Here is a 12177-nt window from a genome sequence, read left to right on the forward strand (position 1 = left end):
AAGTATTGGAAAGCAAAAAGGTTACTTATAGCATTATGAGTCACCATTTAAATGTAAGACACAGGGAGAAAGTGTTTGGAGAGAGGGGATGAAGAAAAAAGGCTGTCGGAAGAATAGTTACTTGTATGAGCAATCCTTAGTTCATTTCCACAATATTTATATGTGGTTTGTTTGCTGTTGCTGTAACAAAACACCCAATGCTGAATAATGTATAAAACAAAGATTTTATTCACGGCAGAGGAAACTGGAAGCCCACAAGTGGGCAACCCCTTTTGCTTGGCCTCTGTCTTAAGATTCCCTTGGATAAACCACATCATAGCAGGAACATAAGCAAGGAGAGATCACACATTGAAACAGAAAGCCAAACAGTGGGGGAGGGGCCAGTTTGTCTATTTTATAACAGCTTCTTTCCACAAGAACCTCATCGATTCCTTCCCAGCTCAGCACCTCCAATAACCTGATTACCTACCACCAGACCCCATTCTCAAAGTTTCACCTGTTCCTAACATTACCGCGTGGAATACCACATTTTCAACACATGAAACCTTGAGAGATACACTCAAACTATTTCCAAGATAAGTCATTTGGCTCCCACGTTACTATAAACTATTTAATCTGACTTCCTTATTGAGTAAACTTGATATATAAAAAACATGGAATGTCTTCAGGCAATGGTGGTGTATGCCTTTAATCCCAGCAGTGAAGGGCAAAGGCAAGCGGATCTCTATGAGTTCAAGGCCAGCCTGGTCTACAGAGTGAGTTTCAGGACAGCCAGGGATACACGGGGAAACACTGTCTCAAAAAAAAAAAGTGAAACTTCAACTAATGGATTAAATTAAGGAGTTATTATTATGTTACAAAATGATTCCAAAGACTTGTAAATTTTACCCTGGGAAAACTTGAATAACAGGTTCCTCTTGTATATTTTAATAAAGATTCAGCTCACCAATACTTCATATTAAATTTTAGAAACACATCTATATGTCTCTCCTCCTAATATATCTATATTGGAGCCAGTTCACTGAAAATACTTCTTTAGTTTCCACTGTGTGCCAGGGACATACTAGAAATAATAATTTGTAAAATGTGCTCTGTTGTTCCATTGCTGTGACAAAATGCGCTCGCCCAATAGCTTAAGGAAGGAAAGATGCTTCTACTCACAGTTTCAGAGGTTCCGTCCATTTTACTGGGTGGGGGGCATGTCGGGAGAGTTCACGTCAGAGTGCCTGGACATTGAGAGTGGAGCCTATGCTTCTGCACCCTCCGTCTCTCCTCTCTCTTACTATTCCCGGGATTCCAGCCTATTTGATGGTGCCAGCCGCACACAGGACCAGCTTTCCCTTCTTAGCTAATACTCTCTGCAAGTCCCCTCACAGACATGACCAGAGGTGTGTTTACTAATTACCTGTATGTGTACCTAATCCAATTAACCTGCCAAACAGGTTAATTAAACCTGTTTAATTAACAGAGTTTTTAATTAAAAAGAGTTTTTAAATTAGTTTGTAAAGTTAGAGTATAAAATAATGCATTTCATTGTGGCATTTGTGCTAATCAAGACTGACTCCACCCATCTATATGTGTAAAGTTGTAGGTGGAAGGAGAGAGATACATAATGACTTATCATTATCCTAATAGTTACAATTCAGAAATGTTTTTTAAAATTATTTAGCTAAATAACTTTCATATATTTCCAGAAGGAATTCAGGGATAAAAAGTTTTTCTTAGGAAATTAAAAATTGGGATCTAGAGAGATGGTTCATCAGTTAAGAGCCGGGCTACTCTTCCAGAAGATCCTGGTTTGATTCCCAGAGTCCACATGGTAGCGCACAGCAATCTGTAACTACAGTCCCTGGAGATCTGATGCTCTCTTCTGGCCTCCATGGACACTGCATGCACATGGTGCACACATACATGAAGACAAAACACATAAAAGTGAAATAAAATTTAAAATAGAAGTTGACAATTGAATTAACTATTCCAGGACTGGGCAATAGATAACAATATATTTGTTCATACTTTTTGAGTATGTGCTAGTGAGCTCATTTTATTGACTCAATAGGAGATGAGAAAATTAACTAGATGTTTTCCCTATTCCTCGGGAGCTGATGTTCCAGGAAAGGCAATATATGAGATTGCATAAGAATTAAAAGTTGGTGATGCTGGTTCAAAATGTTCAATTTCTATCTCTCTTCTTCTTCTTCTTCTTCTTCTTCTTCTTCTTCTTCTTCTTCTTCTTCTTCTTCTTCTTCTTCTTCTTCTTCTTCTTCTATTTCTTCTTCTTTTTTGTTTTTTGAAATAGGGTTTCTCTGTTGCTTTGGAGCCTGTCCTGGAACTAGCTCTTGTAGACCAGGCTGGCCTTGAATTTACAGAGATACGCCTGCCTCTGCCTCCCAAGTGCAGGGAGATTAAAGGCGTGCACCACCAGCAAATTTCTAAAGAGCTCATAGAGATGTAGATATGAGTGGTGCCAGGTGAGCACTTAGGCTGTCTGGATAGGTCTAGCATGGATGCAGGGGCCATTATCTTATATGATCTCAAACCTATGCTGTCTTCTTAGTATATCTAGCATAGCAAGACTCATGAAAAATGCCTTATATTCAAGAATATTTACTTATTCAAGTACTTGGGATACCTGTTTGGCAACTGTGGGTGTTCCTTTAATCTGATTTGCTCAGCCCATACAGTCGGCAGCTGCTTTCTACCAGTGAGTATGTGCAGGTTGTTTCCTAGTCGCCCTAGCTTTCCCACGTTTGCCATTCTCGTTTGCTCTGTACCGAATACTCACCTCAGATCTCCTTTGCCCTGATGACTAATTTGGACTTGCTTCTCCGGTTTCCACTAACCATTATCTTGTGGACAAAATTATGATGTTCAGCTTCTACATTTGAACACTGAAGCCTCAAGTAAGAGCCACTCATAATCTTTTCAGCTTTCTTCCAAGAGAAAGGAAATTGATTATCTTCCAGCCTGAGTGGGGCCTCTCTGCATCCTCTCTTGATTTCTTCCATCTTTCCTTCCATTTTATTATCTCTTCTTCCTATCTACCTACATACCTTTTTTATTTCTTTACCTACTAAGAAAGTTTGTTGAACACACACTATGTCAGGCACTGGTAAACAAAACGTGCATGTCCTTCATGGTTACAGAATCAGAGCAGTGTGGATTCAGGGAAGGAAAGCAATACACAAATTCAGCGTGTAAAGCAGGGACTAACTCAGAATGGTCAGAGGAATGACTGCATTAGCCAGCTAAAGCAGAGAAGCATTTTCCAGAAAGCACAGTTGAATCTGGGAGGAGATTGGCTCAGTGGAAAGGTAGTGTGGTCCAGTAAGACCTGAGTGCCGGGGAGAACAAGAACAAGATCCCATGGTGCCTTCTAGATCCTGTTAACGCTTTTGCACTATGGGAAAACAACCGAACAACAACAACAACAAAACATTTCACCATAAATTCATTTCGTTAACAGATACAGGTTAGTGGGGTGCTCTGTTCTGTTTTGTTTTATGGTGCTGGATAAGTAAACCCAGAGGCTCATGCGTGCTAGGCAAGCACTCTACCATTGAGCTACATCCCCAGCCCTCATATTTGCTTCTTAAAATGATCTTTGTAGTAATAAGGGCGGCGGGGCTGCGTCCCCAGCACCCCGGCTGCCTGGCTAGCTTATGCCCGAAATAACAACACACAAACTGTATTCATTTAATCACTGATTGGCCCATTTCTATCTAGCCTCTTCTAGGCTAATTCTCACATATTAATTTAGCCCATTTCTAATCATCTGTGTAGCGCCCCTAGGTGCGCTTACCCGGAAAATTCTAGCCTATGTCCATCTTGGGTCGGAGCTTCATCGCGTGCGTCTGCCTGGGAGCTGGGAGCATGGCGTCTCTCTGAGGCGTCTGCTCCGGATAGGAGAGCTGTGGAGTCTGAGCTCACTTCCTCTTCCTCCCAGCGTTCTGTTCTGTTTACTCCTCCCACCTATCTTCTAACCAATGAGGGCCAGGCAGTTTCTTTTTATTTAACCAATGACCTTCCTCCATCAGATCTTCAATCTCTTGGTAGATGATGGTTTAAAGGGAAACAAAAGCAGGATCCTGCTTAGGTGGCTGCCACACCCTTGCTCTGTTCTTTGCATACAGGGTATTGATAAAGGAGTTATGTCATCAAATGACATAACATAAGTGAACCCAGAACTATGAACACACAGATGTGTGCAGACCATGACCTACAGTCCTACTGCTGCCTCTGCTTTCCTGATGAAAAGAAAAAGTGATAGACACTGCTCGCAAAGTGCTCTAGTCCTTGTTCTGAGTGCAGCCCCATAGGGAGATGATGCTCTCTAGTCTCCAGGAAAACAGCATCTGCTTGCTTCATACTTGGTAGAGGAGCAGCCATAGCTGTTGTTTCTCCAGCTCTTTGCCCATCAGTATAAATACTGTGTCCTGTGTAGTGATGAGGCTGGTGTGTGTGTGTGTGTATGTTTCTGAAATACAGAACTCAACTACCAACCAACACAAGATACGTGGTCCTGCACTGAGGCACCTCAAGGAACATGACCCATGGGTCACATAGGCCTCTCTTTAGCTTTTGTAAAGAATGGCAGGTAATATTCCCAAATACCCAAGATGCCACTAGACATCCCACATGCATAAGAGTCCCCCACAGCGAAGAGCCATGTGCCCTGTGCTGAGACTGAATAATCTTGGCCATCTCTCAGTTATTTCCTACAGTTTTTCTGATTGTTAGGAGAAGTCACACTAGAAGTTTCTTTTTGAATGTTTAGAAGTTGTTGAAGTTCTTTCAGGAGGTGTGAGTGACACCACTGCTCCTTTCTGTGTGTCAGGACCCCACCACAGTTGTCCCACTCACGCATGTGAGACTTCTCACTGGAAGAGAAGCTCCAAAGAACACAAAAGTGCATTCTACTATAAAAACTGATCCCAGTTCATTAGTTTTTAGTCTGTATTCTTACGATGGTGTTTCTATAAATAACCAATGTTCTTCATCATAAAAGTATACATAGTATTTTTTATCATAGCTTAATTCTGATTGTATCTCAGTTTCTTTCTGGACAACTTACCCAGTAGAATATTTAGAATTGTGTGATGTACTGGATGGTATCTGGTATCTAGTTCAAATGCACTGTGATGTCTTTTTTTCTTTTTCTTTTTTTGTTTTTGTTTGCTTGTTTGCTTTGAGATAGGGTCTCTCAAGATAGCTCTGGCTGTTTGGGAACTCACTGTGAAGATCAGGCTGATCTTAGACTCATAGAGATTTGCTTGTCTCTGTCTCCTGAGTGCTGGTATTAAAGGCGTGCACTAGCATGCCCAGCCATTGTATGTGTTCATCATACCTATCTTTTTGTGGGCCGCCTTGGCGGGTTACTCAGTCTAGGGTTGTAACCCGCCTGGCAGGTCAGTAATTCTAGGGTCCCGGAGAGGCGCTATCTGAAAGATATGGGCGGGAGAGAGGAAGGAGGCCATGCTAGGTTTGTCAGAGCCTCCGTTTATTACGTCATGGTTGCAGCTTATATAGGATGAGGAATTTGGGGGGCAGGGCATGACCAGAGCAGGAGGGGATCTTGTGGTCCAAGCCGGTCACGAGGTTGCCGGCCAGGAGGTTACGATCGGTCAGGTCACGATTCCTCAGTCAGGAAGTCACAAGTTGACACTCCTAGTTCTCTAGGTAATTGGAGTGTGAGGCAGGTTCCGCTAACCGATAGCTCTCTATTAACAGATAATTGGGTGTAGGGTAGGCTCTGCCAATAAAACAATTGTTAGGGCGTGGAGCCCTCTGCAAACTCCTCAGGATGATGGTTCCCATAATGATTTTTGGGGGAAATGGCTCCTGACATCTTTTGGTATGCTTGTGCCTGCTGTCTCACCAAGACTTCTATATCTGTCTAGTTGCTCCCCCAGCTTCCACTCTTACCCTTGCCTAAATCAAAAGCATCCAGGTTCTATTAGATTAGTAAAGTGTGTTGTATTTTAAAAGTCTCATACAAGTTGTCTTACAATTATGGTAGATTTCCCAAAACTCCAGCCTTTGACAAACAGGGAATCTGGAAGTATCCTCAGTGGTGTCTACCTATGTGCTGTGTTCTTTGTCCTCTTCTTACTTCTTGCCTTGCAAGAGCCCAGAATCTTGTGTGAAAAGGTCCGTCTTGTGACCATGAAAATTAAACTCCGCTCCACAGAGGGCAGTGCCGAGAAATCTCCATTGAGTTGACTCCCCTGTGGCCTTTATTTTTTGCGTCCTAGATTATTTGTTTTTATCTTCAGGCTTCCTGTTACATGAGGGAAAATGTGATTATTTTTTCTTTTTTTCCCCCGAGACAGTGTTTATCTGTGTAACAGCCTAGCTGTCCTAGAACTAGCTCTGTAGACCAGGCTGGCCTTGAACTCACAGAGATCTGCCTGCCTCTGCCTTCTGAGTGCTGGAATTAAAAGCGTGTGCCACCACTGCCTGGCGATTATTCATTTAAGCTGCAAGAAACACAAAAGCAGAAATCAAGAGAGCTTTGTGGGTCAGGCTCTAGTCTGACAGACCACCCCGCTGCCCACTGCATGTAAATCCTCATCTGTGCCTAAGACTTCACTGGTAAGCACCTTGCCTAGATGACCAGCGACTCTTATGACTACTCATGGCTGAGTGGGAAACGGAAGAGGGTCCAAAGGATGATGCTCTCCCTGCTACTTCCTGTTACAGCTTCTCTGTGGAAGAGAAGCCCTCACTCTCATGCCCTCCCCATCATCTGACACAGCATTATTCATGCCACTACTGCCCTCCTGGTCTTTTGACAAGTGAACTCACATACAGGTAGCTTGTATTGACCAAGATGCAAACATTGTAGGTGTAGTCAATGTGTAGAGGATTAATATTGCCTGTGGCTCTACTTCTCTTTAAGAAAGTACTCTTGCTTTCTTCATCAGAGACAAGAGCTTCCATCTATATGCTGTTCTAAGAATCCAAAAACCAGCCGGGCGGTGCCGGTGCATGCTTTTAATTCTAGCACTTGGGAGGCAGAGGCAGGCCGATCTCTGTGAGTTCGAGGCCAGCCTGATATACAGAACGAGTTCCAGGACAGGCTTCAGAGCTAAACAGAGAAAACCTGTCTTGAAATACCCCCCCCACACACACACACAAAATCCACAAACCCAGACTCTATTAAAGAAAACTTAGTGGGGATTCTGACTCTCTGAAGACTGCCTTAATCTCAACAAGTCAAGATAGAACATTCCAGAATCAGTTTCACAGAACTTGAATTTCATGGCTCTAAAATTCTTAGGACTTGACCTAGTCAGGATTACTATTGCTGTGGTAAAACACCATGACCTAAAGCAACTTGGGGAGGAAAGGGTTCATTTCATTTTATACTTCCCAATCCCAGTCCGTCAGGGAAGGAACCCAGGCAGGGACTGAAGCAAAAACCACGGAGGAATGCTGTTTACTGGCTTGCTCAGTTTCCTCAGCTTGCTTTTGTGAACCACCAGGGGGCGGCACCACCTCGGATGGGCCCGGCCCTCCCACCTCAGTAAGAGAATGCCCCACAGGCTTGCCTACAGTCCTGTCTGATATTTTCTTACTTGTGATACCCTCTTCTCAGATACTTGAGTTTGAGGGGGTGTTTTTTTTGTTTTGTTTTTTAAGGCAGGGTTTCTCCACATTTCAGCCTGTGGGTTCCATTCACCAATGTTCTGCTCTCAGGGATGTTTCTCGGCTCCAGTCAGATGGAGCCAGAACATACACCATAATTTCTAGAACTACTTAGATCCAAACATTGTCTCCATCACCAGTCCACCAACAATTTATGAATTCAAACTTTGATTCACTAAGTAAATCAAGAATAGCTAAGTAAAGTGTATTTGACAAATTCAGAGATAATACTCCATTATTTATCCTCTCTTTGTGAGTCCAAAGTTTTGTACCTAATCTACTTTCCATCATAACTAAGGGAAACTGTAACCATAACCATCTAGTCTTCAACCCCATCAGAGATCCCAGAATGATATACTATTACCTGAGTAAATAGGAAGTTCAGAGCAAACAACTTCCAACACTATAGAAACAATAGGGACGTCTGGCTATCTGGACAATCACCCCAGAGTTCCTCTGCAATATTGGGGCATCTATCTTCAGCATACAGGTCTAGTATATCTGACAGACCTTTCTTTGAAGCAGGAAATTTTGAAGGACTATTCTACCTTGTCTTGGCAAAGTTCAGCCGTTTTCTTCTTTTGTGTCCAACTTGTCCAATTTGGACAGCATACTATCAGCAGTTGAGGCAAGGGCAGGTTTTTGACCAGTGGCTAACTTTGCCACAATAAAAACAAACTCCATATAGAGGTTCTTTGATGCCCATCATCCTTTTTTGAAATAAATTGGTGCTGCCAGGAGCAGATGTGTCTCACTGTCATAAAAATTAAAAATTTAAATGTCATATTCTGTAGGTCTCTGAAATGTTTGATGATCATATATCTATTTAAAATATCTCTGACATTGAAAACACACCTAATATAAGTTTGACTATTATAGATAACTAACTACTAACCTGTCTTTCTTTATTATCCTAAATATCTTTCAAAGACTAAAACTTTACATTTTAAAATGAGCTGCATAGGTACAATATTGTAAATAAAAATAGAAACATATATACACTATAATAAAAATAACCTTAAATTTGTATTGATATACAAATATTCATACCAATGTAAAATATTTGAGACTAGAAGTTGCTTTGATAGTTTAAAAGTACACTCAATAATCTACCCTTTTATCCTATCATTCCTATACCCCCTTTTTCTTTTCAGAACAAGATCCCTGAATCTAATCTTTGCTTTGTTTCCTCCTTGACTGTGACCAATAACAACTTGTAACCAACCCCCCAAAACAATGATCAAAAAACACCCACCCCATCTTTTGAGAATGTGGGCATCATGTTCTTAAAATTACTTTCTCCTGTCTGAGGGTAATGGCATCTTTAGGGGACCCTGAAAAATTGAGATAAAGATGATGTCCTGGGAGAACTAGCTGTTGTTCTGTTTTGGTGTGATGGGAAAGTTCTAGACTTATCTGAAGTCCTGGCTGGGGTAGTCTATGTCTGGACCATCTTAGCTAACTTCCTTGAAATTGTTTGAACAGACTGTAATCAAAAGCTGATCTTTGGGTAGCATTTGTCAGTTTAGTGGTGTTATCACAATCCAGGTGGAATTGTCGTTGTGGGCCCCATCATCCTTTTGGAGACTTCAAAGGCTGTTGTTAAGAATGGTCATTGTCACTGCAGAAAACCTGAACATTTAAAAGTCATATGCAACAGATCTCAGAGAGGTTAAAGGACCACAATCTACTAAATACATCTGGGGTACATAAACTTAGTTCCTAATTACCCGTTTCAGATTCAAGCCCAAAATAATGTAGAGGGAGCTAGATGAAGCCTGTTTCTAGAATTAGTTAGTATTTTATATGACCATTAGTATCACAGCAGATATATATATATATATATATACATATATATATATATATATATGTATGTATGTTAACCTTATAAATTTTTAGATAATATTTGTATTTTAAGAAAAGCTTTATAGCTGGGTGACAGTGGTGCACATCTTTAATCCCAGCACTTGAGAGGCAGAGGCAGGCAGATTGCTGTGAGTTCGAGGCCAGCCTGTTCAACAAGAGCTAGTTCCAGGAGAGGCTCCAAAACTACAGAGAAACTCTGTCTCGAAAAACCAAAAAAAGAAAAGAAAAGTTTTAGGCTGGAGAGATGGTTCAGAGGTTAAGTGCACTGGCTGCTCTTCCAGAGGTCCTGAGTTCAATTCTCAGCAACCACATGGTGTCTTACAACTATCTATAATGAGACATGGTGCCCTCTTCTGGTGTGTAGGCATAAATACAGGCAAAACACTGTATACATCGTAAATAAATCTTTTCAAAAATTATGAAAAAAGAGAAAAGACTTTTAAAGAGTCAAAATAAAACCAAAGGAATATGAAATCAATGACAAAGCCGGGCGATGGTGGCACACGCCTTTAATCCCAGCCCTTGGGAGGCAGAGGCAGGCGGATCTCTGTGAGTTCGAGACCAGCCTGGTCTACAAGAGCTAGTTCCAGGACAGGCTCCAAAGCCACAGAGAAACCCTGTCTCGAAAAACCAAAAAAAAAAAAATGACAATAGAATAGTCACTTAATTTTGTCTTTTGTCCCATATCAGGTAGCTGTTCTTACATGAAACAGAGATTTTGGATTTTCCTTTAACATGCATGCTTGGGTTTAGGGAAGGAAAGAGCCACGCTCCAACTCCAAAGCCAGCTTTAATTTTTAATTGATCTATGACTACAAAAGGTCATTTGCATTATAAATCTATAGAGAACATCAGAAGAAAACATTTGGGAAGATTTATGAAATTTTATCCAGTTGGAAATGTGTTATGCCATTAAACTAATTTACTTTTTTCTTGGGAAATTTTCTCTGGATGATTTGTCCTTCTTCTTCAGATATCTTCTTTGCCCAGTGGTCTTCATATTCTTTAGTTGGATGGATCTATTCTCCTGGAAAGACAAAACCAAAACCCTTCTCAAACCCTAATTTTGGGGAGTTTCCTTTTTGGCAGGTTATGTCTTATCAGATGAAAGACAAATGAAAGATATTTGTTAGTCTTATAAGTTAATTTAGATGGATTTGCCATGCTGTTTGATGAACTATAACCTCTCCTAATCAAGAGTTCTCTCCTGTTTGAATCTAACCTTATCAATCTTGATGACAGCCATAGCTTTTCTTCTCCTGTGAAAACAAAAGCAAAACCTCTTCTCAATGTAACACATTTCCTGGTTTCCATTCTGAAGTTAACACATCTGTGAAGCATATAGGCTGATTTAATTCAGCAGTTTTTTTCCTACTATCTAATGTCTCTAAAACAGCTGTTATTCCTTTTTCATTAGCATTCAAAAAATTATTTTTTGAGACAGGGTTTCTCTGTGTAGCTTTGGAACCTGTCCTGGAATGTACTCTGTAAACCAACTGGCCTCAGATTCACAGAGATCCACCTGCCTGTGCCTCCTGAGTGCTGGGATTAAAGGTGTGTGCCATCATTGCCCAGCCGCATTCAAAACATTTTAAGTTAATAGAGCATTGTGTAATCTATCTCTTTATTATTAAGCATATCTTTAAAAAAAAGATTTATTTATTTATTAACTATACAGTGGTTTGCCTGCCTGTGAGCCAGAAGAAGGAACCAGATCTCATTACAGGTGGTTGTGAGCCACCATGTGGTTGCTGGTAATTGAACTCAGGATCAGTGCTCTTAACCTCTGAGCCATCTCTCCAGCCCATTATAAGCATATCTTTTAAAGTGCAATTAGGTCTTAAGAGAAAGATCCACAACTTTCTGGGAGAGTTAGAAGTATGAGCTGAAGCCACTGGTAGTAGCTCTGCTACTTGGCGCCATCTTAGGCCCCACTTTGGGTGCCAAATACTGTGGCTATTTTTATTGTTCTATTAACAAATAAAACTTGGGAGGCAGATATTAGGCTTTAAATCTGATAGATTCAGAAAGTGAAGGAGGAATGATCAGCTGACTGTCCTCTTCACCTTCCCAGACTGAAAAGGCCTGATCTTTCCAAGCCCCTCTTTATTCCTCCCTGTGTCTCTCTATCTTCATCTGGGTCCAGCAGAAAACTCTATGGTCTATTTCAGCCAGCTGAACATGAACTTTGTCCTCTGAATCAAGATTTAACTCTATTGAGGGTCTCAGAGCAACAATACAAACAAATCTCCTGTAACATCTCAGTCTTGCCATTATTTGGTATTATCTTTTCTTATCCGAGTCATTTGAAAGCCGTTTTTCTCACAGTTCCTGGTGATAGAACAAATAAGGTTTTTTTTCCTCCCACATGTTTTTTTTTTTGCCACCTCTGTGTCTTCTTTGATGAAAGGTCTGTTCAGATCCTTTACCTATTTTTAATTGAGTTATTGTCTTTTTATTGCCGACCTATAAGAGAGTTTTTCATGTATAAATATTTTTAAAATTAGTTCTTTCTGAGAGGTTTGTTTCCTACAATGTGTACAAATTCAATGAGATATTCACCCCTCCCCCAACTCTTCCCAGATCTAGCCCACCTTCCCTAATGACCCAACTTTGTGTTTGTTTGTTTTTCCTTTTTTTTGTGATTTTATTATTTATTTA

The sequence above is a fragment of the Microtus pennsylvanicus genome, chromosome 2 (assembly GCF_037038515.1).
Source record: "Microtus pennsylvanicus isolate mMicPen1 chromosome 2, mMicPen1.hap1, whole genome shotgun sequence".
Lineage (NCBI taxonomy): Eukaryota > Metazoa > Chordata > Mammalia > Rodentia > Cricetidae > Microtus > Microtus pennsylvanicus.